The following is an 11,881-nucleotide window of genomic DNA, read 5'->3' as shown; positions in this document are numbered from 1 at the left end:
ATCACTAGTTTCTCCTAATCCACATCCTGTGGTTTAGTCCACTTCCTCATGCTGCATACAACATGACCTCCGTTGGGGAGCCACGAAACTGAAAATCTCGGCTTTCAGACCAGAACGTCAGAAAAATTTTCCTTTACTCTTTACTAATTAGGAAACAAACAAATTTCTTGGTCCCTTGAGGGAAATCCTGGGCTACTTGTAATATGGGACAGAGGCATGAGAACTATACAAATTGACTAAATATTCAACCATGTTGTATTCAGGGCCTGCTTCGTGCCGCTAAACGCATGAACTTGGCTGATTAGCACAGGCCAGACAGGGAACCTATGGGAGGACTCCTGCAGAGATTACTAAGGACTACCTCCCCACGCCTTTAACGCTGCGTACCCACACCATGAAAGGGAAACAGATATACACCCAATTCCTCCAACACTTGGGGTCTCATCCTCTGGCTTTGAGAGGAGACCATGTCTCTGTCTGCGGAGCATTATTCCTTCTCCAATAAACTTTTCTTTTGTCTCTAGTTCTAGTTTGTGCTTGAATTCTTTCCTGCATGGGGTCAAAGACCCTCTCCCTTGGCGGGTGTAGGGCTTGGGTCTCCATGCGCTCAGGGAGATTTGCCCTATCTTGCATTCCTTGGAAAGCATGTGCTCCCAAAGTGACTACCAGAGGCCAGCGTCCTTGCTCTGTCCTATAGTTATGGGCTTTCCAGGGCCTCTCAGATTTGTCCCAGGCTGATGAAACTCTCATGAGACACATACTTCTCCCTGCTGAGTCCCTGACATTAGCAGTGAGTCACTCACTCTCCAGTTCCATTTGGTCAAAAAAGAAGCCACGTACACATGTAGGACCCTGGATATCCACCTGGTTGATGTCCCCAAGGACACTTCTGGAAGAGCCTCTCAGGGCCCCTTTAACCTTGGACTTTCAAGTCTCAAAAGCTCAAGTTTTTGTCCTGTTTTGAGCTCAGTTACTCCTGGTTTCTTTAATTTATAATAATCCCACTGACTTTTACATAATTTAAAAAGTGATAAAGGACTTGCATGTCCCCATAATTTTTTCCTCATTCTTTACAACTCCACTAGAAAATTGTTTTTCTCTAATTTAGAGATAAAAATTTAAGGCTCCAAAAATTTATAACTAGTTCAAGTGGCAAAACTCGAATTCAATACTTCATTCAGTAAACATTTATTACAAACCATGCGATGGTCAGATACTATTTGAGAATACAAATCTCAACAAAAATCATGGTCTCTCACTTTGTGGCTCTCACATTCTAGCAATAAATATAGACACAGTAATACATTGTTCTGATGCAATGAGGTAAATGGTTAGTACTTGGGTGGGAGACCACCTAGGAATACCAGGCGCTATAGGCATTGAAGAAGAAGGAAAAGGAGAAGAAGAGATATACCCGTGTTCACAGCAGCACTATTCACAACGGTTAGAAGGTTGACGCAACCCAAACGTCCCAGACATGATCTATCTACACAATAGAATATTATTCAGCCTCAGTGCTGACATACACTACAACACAGGTGAACCCCGAGAATATTTTGCTAAGTGAAAGAAGCCAGACAAAAAAGGGCAAGTATTGTATGATTCCACTTACAATAGGTACCCGGATTAGGCAAATTCATAGAGAAAGAAAGTAGATTAGCAGCTATAGGGGGCTAGGAGGGAGGGAAGAGTGGAAAGTTATTGTTTATTGGGTACAGAGTTTCTGTTTGGTTTGATGGATATTTTCTGGAAATGGATGGTTGTGATGGGTGCATAACGATGTGAACATACTTAACGCCACTGAATTATACACTTAAAAATGGTTAAATTGGTAAATTGTATGTTATGTATATTTTATCACAATAAAAAATAGGTTAAAAAAAAAAAAAGACAGGAAGATGCTGTACGGTCCATGCGGAGAACGTCCAGGGCGCCAGACAGGCAGGCAGGAGGGGCGGTGAACTCCTCCGCTGCCCAGGGCTCACATTCAGAGGCTGCTGTTCTCACCAGAGTCCTCTCCAGGGTTCACAAGATTCAATTTTATTCTAAAATTCTGTTTCTATTATACTACCCTTATGAATAATTTAACACGTTTTCAATATGGCCTGGCCCAACCTCTGATGCATAATAAATTCTTAATACTAGTGTATTGGATGATGGATGGAAGAAGTAAAAATCAGAAATCAAATTCTCAATGGACATGGGGGAGAGGGAGTGACATCTTCGAATCAGTGGGAAGCTTTTTCCGATTAAACCTGTTCCTGCTCTTCAGCAAATCCTCCCTGACCCCCATGACCAAATTCCAATACACTTTGAGGTGAACGGAAGCTAGGGGAGAAGGACCCCAGGTGAGGCAGATTCCAGGCAGGTGAGAAACCCAGATATGTAGATGGATTTGGGGTTCAGTAGACACGGGGACAGAGAAGAAGGAAGCTGTGGTTGGAAAGACAGGAGTCAAGTATTGGCTAGAATTAGGCTGGATCCATAGAAGCCAATCATTCTTTTTCTTTCCTCTAACTCCCTGCTCTGATTGTTAATGAACTTGCCTCCTCCATTATTCATCCACTGTTTCAGCTGAAACTGTGACTCCATGGGTCCATTAAGGCTCTCCTGGGGCAGTCAGGCTTCCACCGAGTGAGTGCATTAGAGCGGGCGGGGAGGCACCAGGAGCCGTCTCTGCTCAGCTGTCTCACTGCCCACCTGGGAGCACCTGGCTTTGTGTCTTGTCCACCCACCACTGCTCCTCTTTCCAACCAGCAAACCCAGCAAATTCAAGGTGCTTGATTAAGGGCATCTCTGCACCAAGCAGATTCCTGCACCCCAGTGTCCTTTGCAATGATAATTCCTCCCACGTGTGATGCTGTTTTTTCAGAGGCCTTCCGCCTATGTGATCTGTACTTTCAGGCAGCAAAGCAGATGCCTGAAAGCACAGGCTTGGACTCAGGCTGCTTGGGCTTGGATCATAATGCCACCACTTATCAATATGGGGATCTGAGATAAGTTCTTGAACTTGAACCCTCCATTAACCCCAGTTTCCTCATGAGTAAAATTAAGATTATATTGATACTAAGCTCATGGGGTTTCTTTAAGGGCTAAATGAGATAACATAAAACGCAGTGCCTAATATATACTGAGCGATGAACAAATGTCAGTTGCTGCTGCTGCTTCTCATTGTGTTTATTATTGTTACAATGAGAAAGTTCGACAAGATGATCTTAGGGTTCTCTTGAGTCAAATATTTTGTTCATTCACTAAATACATATCTATTGAGCATGTATTATATGCAAAGCACTCTTCTTGATGCTAAGGATACAGCCATAAATAAGAAAAGTCTCTTTTCTTATGGAGATCACATTTTAGTGGGGGAGTTAGATCCTAAGCAATAAATGTAATAAGTAAGTAAACTAGGACCAGAGGGGAGGGGGGAGGGGTAAGGAGGAAGGTAGATAGAGGGAAAAATTAAATCATTTCTTCAATTAAATAGATAAATATATGAATTTTAAATAAATAAATAAAATCTATCAAGACTTAAAAAAAATAAGAAACTAGATAGTGCATTAGAAGGTAAGGGCTATGAAAGAAACAGAAGAAGGTGAGGGGACCAGGGAGTAGCGGAGGCGTGGTCAGGAAAAGCTTCATTTAGAAGGTGACATCTGAGCAAAGACTTGAAGGAGGCGAGGGCATGAGCCCTGCAGTTATCTACAGGAAGAATGTTCCAGGCAACAGCAATAGCCAACGCAAAGGGCAGAGGTAGGAGTGTGCCTGGCTTTGTTAGAGGAGACAGTGTAAAGAAAGAGCAGTAACTGAGGTGAAGAGAAGTAGCAAGTGACATCAGAGAAAATGAGGAACGAAGTATGTTGGACTTGTGGCTTATTGTCATAACTTTGGCTTTTACAAAGAGAGATATGGGAACTGTGTGTGGGGGACAGGTAGTAAACGCAAAGGATTGCAGACCCCAGTAAACTGGAGTCAGTGTTCTAGAGGAGGAATGTAGGAAGACAAGAAGTGGTGGCCAGTGAGACGGAAGCACAAAATCGAGCTATTGTTACCTACAAGGTCAAAGATATGAACTTGGGAATGGGTGGTTGAGATTGCATGGAGGACAAAAAATTGAGAGGCTGGGGTATGGGAAGATCAACTATGTGGATATAGAAATCACCAGGAATCAAGATGGAAGTAACGTTGGTGAGAGAGGCAGTGAGCCAGGAAGCTAAAATCATCACTGTTTTAAAATGTAGGCTTTATTTTATTCAGGTTTGGCAAAGCTAACAGATCAGGAAACGACTGCCATTAAAGATAGTTTGTTACTCAAAGATCCCAAGAGAAAGGGTCATGCAATGCCACACACAGGGCCACCCGGGGAAGCATTCGTGTCAGTCAGGAGGCAGAGAAAGAGGAGACCGTGGGCGAGAGCAGAGTGAACAGGTTTAGGATTGTCTACTTTGAATAATTTCAGTGGGCTTTGGGTCGTAGGGGCTGTCCCTAGTTATCTGGTACCTGGCTGTGGGGTGATTGGGGCAAGTGGGTAGTGTGAGAGCCCATAACGGAGGTGGTTGGGGTGTGGACTCTGGGATGGTTGGTTTGAATGTGAAAGGTATGCGCACAGGTGAGTTGTTTGCTATCTCTAGGAATTAGCTACCCCAGGGAGGGACAGCACCTCCAGGGTCAGCAAGGACCCAAGATATCAGAAAATAAAAGGCACAGTCAATGCCATCATGAAGTGAGGGAGGGGGTCGGTAAGTGGCACGGGCAATGATTCTGGCAGTGTGACTGATGACAAAGAGTGGAGGCGGAGGGTTTGAAGGAAGGAGGCAGAGAAGACAGTGTGGAGGCAACCCTGAGGAGCCAGGAGGACACCTACTCGTCTCCCGGCTATAGGGCATGGGAGAAGGAGACCGCCCCACCCGAGAGTGCTGCAAAGCCGCAACCCTGAGCGGAGAGCCAGGTTCCATTAACAAGAAGGTGAGGAAAGGCTGAGGGAAGGCTGAAGGTATGAGCAGTTTTGCTGATGGTGGACACGTGTTCCTGAGTGTACAGTAGAGGGGGTTCTAGAATTGGGGAGGAGTAGGACATGGAGATAAGATGGGCATGGGCGGAGCTGGGTGAGGATTATAACAGGAAGTAGAGGCATGACCTGCGAGCTTGAGCTTCTTGGGGCCACTGACATAACAGGGCTAAGAGGCCCAGTGAGTTTAGTCCTGGAATAGCCAAGGCAAAGCCAGGGTGGGTAGGTGCATGGCGGTGGGAGAGGTGCTTTGGTTCCCCTGTGTGAGTTTCACCCTGCCAGGGGAGGGCAGATTTACTCCACTGGGCAGATTTCTCTTTGGGTTCCTCTTGCAGGTCAGGGGAGCCATTTACCTCGTGGCCCCTGAGGGAGTTAAGGAGGCCCGGGAAAGCCAAAATGGACTCTGAGAAGATCAGATCCCTGTTGACCCCTGGTTATGGATAGTTGGGAGCCTGAAATGGGAGGGAGGGAAGTATGGAGATGGAAGTCTTGCATGCCAGAATTTGGCTGGCATGACTTGATTCTAAATTCTAGAAGCAGGGCTCCTGGGGCTCCCGGGGCTCATGGGATCCGAGTCCCAGATGACAGTGATGATGATGGTGACAGGGATGGTGATAGTGACAGGGATTTATGCCTTGCTTCTCAGGAGAGTGTCTAGATAATTGCTCCCTGCTCTCTGAAGGTCAGGGATGTTCTTCTCCTTAACATCTAATCACATATGAAGCATTGTCAAAACCATTTTCTCAGTGGTGTTCAAATCTTTTTTTTTTAATTGAAAAACTGTTTTCAAAATAAAATTTCATATGGAACCATTATATAAAAACCAATAAAACTGAGAGTTATGTTATAATTTCAAATATATAAGCAAAATTTATGCTAAATGAGGTCTACGGCAACCTGAACATGTGTAACAGTGTGAAAGTGCATTTCAATACGTCTTCCTTGTTCACATCTCCCCTCTTTATTCTGGCCTTGACCACTTTGGAAAATGTGTTGTTATGGTTATTGGTATCAATTCCTCAGTAAGTCAGCCCCAAAGAGAGGGCAGAGAGTGATATCTCCAGGCGCCAGCTGCCAAGGAGAAAATAACTCCCAAGGCTCCCAAGAAGAACAATAAAACAATATTGCGAGTATAGATAACAAAACTAACCACCAACATCTGCTTCTGTAATCTGCTTGCTTGCTGGAGGGGGTTTGGGAGCTTTATAAGCTATCCCCTCTGGAAGCTCAGCTGATTCTCTAGTGGGGAGAATCAGTCGCCTGCCGGCTAATAAAGGCTCACAATTAATCTCAATTGGCTCCATGGGTCTTAGATTTGAATGCACCACAACACATGCCTGATCTCGTCTGATCTTAGAAGCTAAGTAGGGTCAGTCCTGGTTAGTACTTGGATGGGAGACTACCTAGGAATATCAGGTGCTGTGGGTGGGAAAAAAAAGTTTATGTAAAATGAGTACGAAATCAATGATATCATAAACGTCAAAATATAATGCATTTTAGGGAGGTCTTGCTTTTGGCCATTGCTTTTTAAAAGGTTAAAAATATATAATTTAAATGAAATTCTTTTTTTTTCTTCCACTTACAGCACCCGGTCTTCCTAGGTGGTCTCCCATCCAAATACTAACCAGGCCTGACCCTGCTTAGCTTCCGAGGGCCGACAGGATTGAGTGTGTTCAAGGTGGCATGGCCATAGGCAATTCAAATGAAATTCGAATAAAATGTTTCTAGAATACCTGGGGCTTCAGAAGAACACTGAATTGAAAGTGGCTGCCTCTGGGAAGTGAAAGTCAGAGAGGATCGGAGAGAGGAAAGAGGAGAGGAGGGGCAGGAAGAGGAGAGGAGGAGGAGACTGCTCTCCTTGGTTATCAGCCTTAGAGAAATATTTGGTATTTTAAAACTCTATACAACTTTGATTAAAATTTTTAATAAAAATAAAGGTAAAGGAAGCATTATGTCTTTGGATCCAAAAGTTTACTGTGGTAGGGAGTATTTAAATCTCCAATTTATATATGTGTAAATTGAGGATCAAAGAGATTAATCGGGCATCCCCAACCCCCAGGTTGTGGAACCAGGATGCACAGCAGGAGGTGAGCTGCAGGCTACTGACTGAAGCTTTGTCTGTATTTACAGCCACTCCCCAGCACTAGCGTCACTGCCGCAGCTTCACCTCAAATCATCATGCATTAGACTCTCACAGGAACACTGGTCCCTGGTGCCAAAAAGTTTGGGTTAAGTGATTGATACATATCAAGTGGGTCTGGCACTTGGCCCCAGGTCAGCTACTCCCAAAGTCTGTGCTCTCCCCCTTTGCGCAGCCTCAATGCCCGAGGAAGAAATGGCCAGCTGCCTGGTGCACTGGGAGCTGAGAGGTTTCCAGATTTAACATTTCCTTTCTTGTCTGCTACTGATGCCTGAAACTCTTTTAAGAGAGAACAGAATCTCCTACCCCATAGGCATCATTAAAGCAAGTAGCTCTCATCTGACACTCACTAGCCACTTTTATTGGGAGTTCTCCTTTCATGTATTAAGAATCTGAGTTCCTTAAGTAGAAGTGGCCAACCCCCCATTGTACCTGGGCCCTTTTTTCTTCCCAATAGCACACCCCTCTTAATAGGGATAACCTTGGAGGAAGGGTAAACCCACGTGCCTGCCCGTTAAACCAGAAAATTGCTGAAGGGACGTTGTCCTTCTCACTGTCTGTTCATCCTGACCTAAACTCAGATACTGTCTCTTAAGATTTTGAATCTTGAGCAAGTGCATGAAGGCCAAAATAGGAATGAATAAATCGATCCACCAGTTTCTGCTGCAAGGCCTTTCATGTGGCTCCAACTTCTGGACTGTGTTGGTTATCTACTGCTACTATAATAAATATTATCTCACAGTCTGGAATTTGGGAATAGCTTAGCTAGGTGTTTCCAGCTTAAGGATTCTCATGTAGTTTCATTCAGCATGCCAGCAGGAGCTGCAGTCACCTGATAGCTTGAATGTGGCTGCAGGATCAGCTTCCAAGTTGACTTATTCACATATGTGGCTGTTGGCAGCAGTCCTTAGTTTCTGGCCATGTGGGCCTCTCGCTAGGCAGCCTGAGTGTCCTCATGACATGGCAGCTAACTTCCCCTCAGTGAACTGCAGTACCTTTTATCACCTAGTCTCTGAAGTCACACACTGTCACTCAGCTTTATTCTCGTCATTAGATGTGAATGACTATGTCCAGTCCTCATTCCAAAGGAGAATTAAGCTCCACCCTTTAATAGGAGGAGTATTAAAGATTTTGTGAACATATCACTATGAGTCCTTTGGAGCTGCCATTGTTTCCCCATTTACAAGCCTTATTCTCCCACCCACCCTTCCCCAACAGCAGGGCTGGCTTCACTTCACCAGCGTAGGACCTGTGTATGCAGTTGCACAAGGGTCCCGGGTTCCACGCTTGATTTAATGCTCTGCAGTTTTTGTCTTGACATTCTTCATAGTTTTTGAGCAAGGGACCCTGCATTTTCATTTTGCACTGGCCTCTCCAAATTATGTAACTAGTCTTTCCAGTGTTCCTACAAATTCCTTTATGTTTGAATTGGCCAAAATTCTTTTCTTTCTTTCTTTTTTTCTTTCTTCTCCTTCTCCTTCTCCTCCTCCTCCTCTTTCTTCTTCTTCTTCTTCTTCTTCTTCTTCTTCTTCTTCTTCTTCTTCTTCTTCTTCTTCTTCTTCTTCTTCTTCTTCTTCTTCTTCTTCTTCTTCCTCCTCCTTCTTCTTTTTTTGCTTGCTACCAAAATTCTATAATACAGTAACCTTTTCCCATTTTTTTGTACGCACTATAGACCAGCATATAGCAGGCAGCCAGAATTTCTTGATTAATGGAAATTGACATAATTATAAATTATAACCAGATCCTGAGAACAGTTTCTGACTATTTATAAGGGCAAGGATGGCATCTTCCATGGGCCTTATGTGTCCTATATATCTGGACATGGATAGTAATTTGTCATTAAATATTGAACCGAATAAAAGCAGGCAAGGAAGGAAGATCAGAACCCAGATGTATCGAATTCCAACATTCATGCTTTTCCCCCTATATCATTCTGTTTCATCAAGTGATTCATATTATTTTTGAATTTGTGGCATTTAGGTGTCTGTGACCCTGTATTATTTGTCAGGCTAACAAAGTCTTATGACCAGACTACAATCTTCATGAAGGCAAGGACCATATCCGTCCCTTTGTCTGTATAGACCTTATACCACGCACAAAATCAACCATGGACATTCGTTGAATAAATTGTAGATGGGATCAGAGCCACAGGAAAAGTGGCAAGAAGGAAACACAAGCAAAGGTCTACTATCCTGTTCCTCAGCTGAACATATTTGTACAAGTATGTGAGTCCCAGAGGAAGAGGTAAAAGCCTGCATTAGAGCAGGAGGGTTAAGGTTGTCGATGCGGCTGGAGGCGGGAGTGAATTAGTCTGCTAGGGCTGCCATAACAAAGCGCTACACCAGGTGGCTTAAATAACAGAAATTTATTTCCCCATAGTTCTGGAGGCCAGAAGTCTGAAATCAAGACGTCAGCAGACCTGGTTCTCCCTGAAGCGCCTCTTCTGGGCTTGCAAATGGCCATCTTCTCTCTATGTCCTTACATGGTCTTCCCTCTGTGTGTATCTGTGTCCTAATCTCTCTTTTCTTTTCTTTCTTTTTTTAAAAAAATTTAATATAAAAACAGCTGTCATATTGAATCAGGGCCCACCCTACTGACCTCATTTTAGCTTAATTACCTCTTTAAAGACTCTGTCTCTAAATACAGTCATATTTGGAGGAAATGGGGGTTAAGACTTCAACATGATGCAGGACAGGGAGAAATTCTCCCAGCTGAGGGGGAGACTAAGTCCTGCTCTGAGAGAAGAAGAAGGTCCTTCGGCGGAGAGCGTAGAAAGAATTTGAACACACACCAAAGTTAGAGTCAAAAGGAAAGTTTATTAGAAAAGGGGTAACACTCCACAGAGTGTGGTCTCCTCTCAGAGGCAGAGGGTAAGAGGGACAGTGAAAGGGACAGTGAGAGGGACCCTGAGTGTTCAGGGAATTCAGTTTATATATCATTCTTTAGTTCCTGTGAGTTACAGTTTATATGTCATTCTTTAGTTCCCATTTCCTTGGATATGGATATACAGTGAGAAAGGGGAGGAGTATGTGTTGTGAAAAATAAGAATATGTAGAGTGAAAGGCCTGCTGGCAGCTCCCAGCCTTTGATAGGTTCCCCACGGTTTTAGCCATAGGGAATGACTGTTGGTTCCTGTTTCCCCTTCTCAGGTGTGGGGAATGGGTTGTTAGTGATCCCAGCAGAAATCTTTCTTTGTTCTTCGGATTTCCTCTAGTGGCCTGGCTGCAGGGCTGATCAGAATACAGCCGTCTCTGAATGTAGCTGGATTAACAATTTTACTTCTCTTGCCTCCTCCCTACATTAAACACAAATTTTGGTGAACACAATTCAGATCCTAACAGCCCATTGCTGCTAAATGATAAAAAAAGATGGGGGAGGGGGCCACAAAAAGCTGATAAACAGGCCCTGTCATGTATTGAGAAAATATATGTGGTCTTGGAAAGGCCAAAAGTATCATTCAAGGTAATAGGAATTTTTTTTTTTTTTTTTTTTTTTTTTTTTTAGGGAATCTTATTTTATCAACAGATTGTAACTAAGACCCCGAGATTGCCTTTGGCCTTCTTTTCCATGTGCTCTGTCACCCACTGTGGGCTGATCTACTGCCACCTACAGAAGCCCCACATCCAGCCCAGGGCCCTCCACCCTCTTTTGCTCATTGCTGCTGGAGTCTGGCTGGAGCCCTGCTTTTGTGGTAGCAAGGGCCGAGCTAACCATTTCCTATGACGGTTGCAGGTTGTTCACTTCCCTTCCCATAATAGGTAAGAGACTTCTCAGTGTCCCAGCTGACGTGGCACAGACCACCAGCCTTGGTCAGTCACCCCCTTTCCTGCCCACCAACCAATTAAAATACACTTTTCTATGAGGCAGCATGAGACGTGTATAAAAGGGAAAGCCCTGCCGAGCTCCGGGCTCAGCCTTTGAATGTGAATCCGCTGAGCGGGTACCAGCACCAATGCATAGTACTTCCTGCTTATTGCCGCAGCATCCCACCTCTCTGTCTGAGCATCCTGCAACATTTCCGGGAGCTTGTCTGGGATTCAGAGACAATTTTAGCCTCCCTTGTCATCGGGGTTTGGCCCCCAGGACATTGGGAGAAGCGGACTCCACCTGGCGCCAAATGGACCTGTTGTTCGTAGGGAAAAACGACTCTTCCAGCGGAGCAGGGCAGTGGCCCCGAGAACACTACGGAACCCAGTGAGGCGCAGGAACTAGTGCAGGAGCACCGCCCAACAGATTGCTGAGGACACGGGTCCAGGTATTTGACCTGCCCCTAAAAAGGCATTTGGGGCGGGGTTCTGATCAATTCCCGAGGTCACCCAAGTAGTCTCTAAAGGGAGACGAAACCATGAACTTTCAGGTATTTTGGTTAAGGGTGGTGTTTGAATGACGAGTGTCTGAGGGTGAATAAGACACGGTCTGGCTGCGAAGTGAGAGTTGAGTCCTTATCCGCGGTTCCATGGCGAACCTCACACGGCTTAGGATGGTATCACTGGATATCCATGAGGGGTCTACTCCAGTGATCCGAATTGGGGTTTATATTGACCCACCAATTGCCAAGAGGCACCTGAAATATCCCCGCGAGGGGAAGGGCCAGAGACGGGTGAAGTGAGTTCCTGAACTCATGTGTGTCACCATCCCACGGGTGGAATATGGGTGGACAAGAGTAAGCAGACCCCCTTAGGATACATAATAAAGAATTTTAAGGAGGGCTTTTCCAGAGATTATGGTGTGAAGCT

General features: G+C 44.7%; 1 pseudogene; it reads right to left on the bottom strand.

The window, feature by feature from the left end:
- Positions 1-6,581: 6,581 nt before the first annotated feature.
- LOC118607601 lies at positions 6,582-6,700 on the bottom strand (annotated as a pseudogene).
- Positions 6,701-11,881: the final 5,181 nt, after the last annotated feature.

This window comes from Rousettus aegyptiacus, unplaced genomic scaffold (assembly GCF_014176215.1).
Source record: "Rousettus aegyptiacus isolate mRouAeg1 unplaced genomic scaffold, mRouAeg1.p scaffold_m13_p_8, whole genome shotgun sequence".
In the NCBI taxonomy this organism is placed as follows: domain Eukaryota; kingdom Metazoa; phylum Chordata; class Mammalia; order Chiroptera; family Pteropodidae; genus Rousettus; species Rousettus aegyptiacus.
The sequence above is the reverse complement of the archived record's forward strand: the minus strand, read 5'-3'. Positions and strand labels throughout refer to the sequence as shown.